Source organism: Triticum dicoccoides, chromosome 6B (genome assembly GCF_002162155.2).
Source record: "Triticum dicoccoides isolate Atlit2015 ecotype Zavitan chromosome 6B, WEW_v2.0, whole genome shotgun sequence".
Classification (NCBI taxonomy): domain Eukaryota; kingdom Viridiplantae; phylum Streptophyta; class Magnoliopsida; order Poales; family Poaceae; genus Triticum; species Triticum dicoccoides.
The window spans coordinates 144,239,178-144,243,733 of NC_041391.1; positions in this window are offsets into that span (position 1 = coordinate 144,239,178).

Sequence of the window (4,556 nt, forward strand, 5' to 3'; positions counted from 1 at the left end):
TTCTCTCTCTTCATTACTCCTACCTAACTACACCACCTCCATTAATGCATCTCCTTTCTCTTTTTCCTTCCCCCTCCACTAGTTGAAGTTGTCTCCTCCCAAATTAGGTAGCTAGGTAGATGTAGGATTTAGTTAAGTGACCTATTTGCCCCCTAACTAGATCTCCCTACAACATCATCTCCACCGTGTGCTCGATCTCGATCGAGATAGAGGTGATGAAAATTTCATGCTTTTGCAAAATGGAAATATGTTTATGTGTGTGATATGTTTGTGGAAATTGTGTGTGTGGCATGAGTTGACGCCAAATTGTGCTTTTGAGTTTCCTATGTTTTGCCGAAATGTCGATTTATTTCCGTTTCAGCGAATTCCGGGCAAACTCTAGATCCATATATGTCCTATTTTTAGGGAAGGTCATGCCAAAAAAATTTATGACTTTGATGCATGCATGCATTTTTATAATCAATTTGTTTATTATTACCGTGCAGAGTTGACGATGGTCAGTGAAACGATGGTGGACAGGTGGTTGCGGTCAGCGGTGCAGGACATGAAAGAAAATAACCGGACAGAGGTTTTATGTCTGTGTCGAAAATGCAAAGGAATAGTTTGGCTCGACCCCCATGCCGATGGTCGTGTCGAAGCGCACCTGCTCATGACTGGTTTCATGGATGGCTATACTCGGTGGATAATTGAAGATGAGGATGACGATGTTGAGGATGTCGACGGGGCAGGCAATGATGACACGGGGCAAGACGAAGAGATGATCGATAATGGCGGCGGGGAAGAGGCCGGACATGGCGGCGGAGAAGGGGCCGGACATGGCGGAGGAGAAGGGGCCGGACATGGTGGCGGAGAGAACGACATGGACTCCACGCAGCAGAATTCGTTGGTACTAAGTTCAATTGTGTGGGACCCTCATGTTCAAGCATTGCTTCGCAAGGAGACGAGTACTGAGAGAGCTGCTTCTAGAGAGGAGGCTAAGCTGGAGCAACTGGTGGTAGACTCGAACACTCCATCGTATGATGGTTGCAATCCTGAGGTGACCCGCTTGAGTTTCACGCTCCAACTCCTGAAGACGAAGGCTAAAAACAAATGGACCGACACTAGCCTCGATGAGCATCTCAAGTACCTAAAGGATGTTCTTCCCGCGGGTAATCTATGTCCTACTAGTGTTGATGAGGCCAAGAAGATCGTGTGCCCTCTTGATCTGCCACACGTTAGATACCATGCATGCATCAACGATCGCATAATTTATCGGAAGGAGCACGCGGAAAAAACAAGTTGTTCGGTGTGCAATGCTTCTCGATACAAGAAGGCCGGGAAGAAATGTCCCCAAAAAGTTGTATGGTACTTACCGATCACTCCCCGTCTCCAGAGGTATTTTGTAGATCCCAAGGAAGCTAAGCTAATGCGCTGGCACGCGGAGAGGAAGAAGCCCGACGATGGAGATGATCCGAAGCTGAGACACGTGAAGGATGGAAGCCAGTGGAGAGCGTCGAACAGCTTCTATCGGTATTTTGAATGTGATGCAAGGAACATCTTGCTCGGCGCGTGTACCGATGGCATGAATCCGTTTGGCAACCAGAACACCAACCATAGCACATGGCCCGTGTTTGTATGGATGTACAACCTCCCCCCTGGTTGTGCATGAAATTGAAGTACATTCACATGAGCATGCTTATTCAAGGGCCGAAACAACCAGGAAATAATATTAATTTGTATCTGGGGCTACTTCAAGAGGAGTTAGACACGTTATGGAAAACACCGGCCAAGACATGGAACGCCAGCAAAGGTGAGTATTTCAACATGAGAGCCGCGCTGATCACGACAGTGCAGGACTATCTCGGTTACGGATATGTGGCAGGCCAGGTGTGCCATGGATATTGCGGATGCACGCGGTGCATGGATGATACAACATCTCAGCAGCTAACGTCAAGGAAAGATGGCGGGTCTGGGAAAATCGTGTACATGGGGCATCGAAGATGGCTTGAACAGGACGACCCACGGAGAAACCGTGGAGATCTATTCAATGGTCACGCTGAGCATCGAGGACCTCCACGTAAGCGGAGCGGTGCCGAAATCGATGAGCTGTTGAAAAACTGGAAGGAGTGCCCCGCGCCGGGAAAGACGATGAGAAAGGCGCCGGAGCCGCTGTTGAAGGTATGGAAGACGAGGTCTGTGTTCTGGGACTTGGAGTACTGGCACAAACTCTATACACCTCATTGCCTTAATCAAATGCATATCTGTAAGAATGTCCTTGAGAGCTTGCTCGCAACACGGATGAACATGCCGGATAAGACCAAGGATGGGCCGAAGGCAAGAAAAGACTTGCAAGATTTGAAAATCAGGGAAGATCTGCACATGCCGCCCCGTAAAATGTTAGACAAGACAGAGACGGAGATAGAGGCACGGGAGAAGAAGGGCAAGAAAATAAAGAAAGAGGATTATTGCCCCCCTTCTTGCTTCACCTTAAGTCAGGCCGAGATCAATCAATTCTTTAAGTGCCTTACCGGAGTCAAAGTTAGTTCCGGTTACTGTGGCAAGATAAGCAGATATCTAGACACGGACAAGAAAAGGTTCAGCGGGATGAAGTCTCATGACTGTCATGTGATGATGACGCACATACTACCTGTTGCCCTTAGAGGGATAATGGACAAGCACGTCCGTGACACGCTTATTGGTCTCTGCAACTTTTTTGACGTCATCTCTCGAAAGTCGATCGGTGTGAAGCAGCTCCAAAGGCTACATGAAGAGATCGTTGTGATACTGAATGAGCTTGAGATGTACTTCCCGCCCGCGTTCTTCGACATGATGGTGCATCTGTGTGTCCATATTGTGGATGACATAATAGACCTGGGGCCGTCATTCCTGCACAACATGACGCCGTTTGAGAGGATGAATGGGATCATCAAAGGATTCGTTCGTAACATGTCCCGTCCGGATGGAAGTATCGTCCAGGGCTATTTGGCACAAGAGTGCATCTCTTTCTGTGAGAATTTTCTATATGGCGCAGACCAGCCGCCTGGTGTTAGTGTTGGTTTTCCCGTTAACAAGCACGATGGGAGGCTCGAAGGAGATGGTCACTGCAACGGTCGCAGGGAACTGCACGTGGCATACTCAGATCGACACAACGACTTTGACAGAGCAAACTTGGTAGTGCTACAACACCTAGACGAGGTAGATCTTTTCGTGGCACTGCAGAAAGAAATTATCGCAAAGAAGTATCGTGACCGGGGGGTATGCAGGACGGACGCCGAAGTTACTAGAGAGCACAACTCCACTTTTCTGCATTGGTTCAAAGAGCATATTATTGCTAATCCCCCAGAGGAGGGCTCTAAGGACGGATTGCTCATATACGCCTTAGCACATGGCCCCTCGCCCAACCTCGTAACCTATCAGGCATATGATATCAACGGATACACGTTCTACACTGAGGCCAAAGATATGGACAGTGATGATCAGAACTCAGGGGTGACGATGGAATGCATGACCAGCAGCGACAGCGGCACAACTGAACGATTTTATGGAAGGGTCGAGGAGATCTGGGAGCTTGACTACTCTGGACTGCACAACACGATGATGTTCCGTGTCAGATGGGCTAAGAATGTCGAAAGAGAATGCCGGATTTTCACTACCATGACTATACCCGACGCCATGGGTACATGCTAAGCACGTGACACAATGCTTCTTCATAACTGACCCACGCAATCCTAGCCGTGTTGTCGTGAGGAGAGGCAAAAGGAACATCATTGGAATGGATGGAGTCGCCAACGAGGAAGACTATGATCAGTACGGCAACCCAATGAGGGAAGATGACGATGATGATGAAGTATACGTCAAAAGAAGAATCAATACTACATTACCTAAGAAAAATCGTACTCCATGGAAAAGGCAAAGTCACAATGAGGGTCTCAATTATTCTTCGACGAATAAGAAGGGACAAAAGCCGACTCAAAAACGAAAACGTCAGCACTGAGGAAACGTATGTTATCGGTCCAATGATGTGTAATATATATATATATATATATATATATATATATATATATATATATATATATATATATATATATGTTCCTATTTTGTATACACACTTAGCCATTATTATGCATGGGTCCAATGATGTGTAATATATATGTTCCTATTTTGCATACATATTTAACCGTCAAATGATGCAATATATATCGCCCTCCCTTCGTTCACTGCCCTCGGGAAATAAAAGTGGGATAAAATAAAGGAAAAGAAAAAGGAAAATTGGCAGTAGCGACGGTAGTAGCAGCGCGTTTTGCATAAACCGCTGCAGCTACTGAAGTTAGTAGTAGCGAATTTTGCCTAAACCGCTACAGCTATTGAAGTTAGTAGCAGCGCGTTTTGACCTAATGCGCTACTGCTACGTCCACTTAACCCCAAATTCTCACTCGCCCTGCTTCATCCCGCCTCCCCCCCCCCAAATCCCCACTGTCTCTTCCCCCGTCGCACCGCCGCGCCCGACCCGGCCCCGGCGCTCGCCTCCGACTCCGGCGCTCGCCCCCGACCCGACCCTCGACCCCGACCCCGGCGCC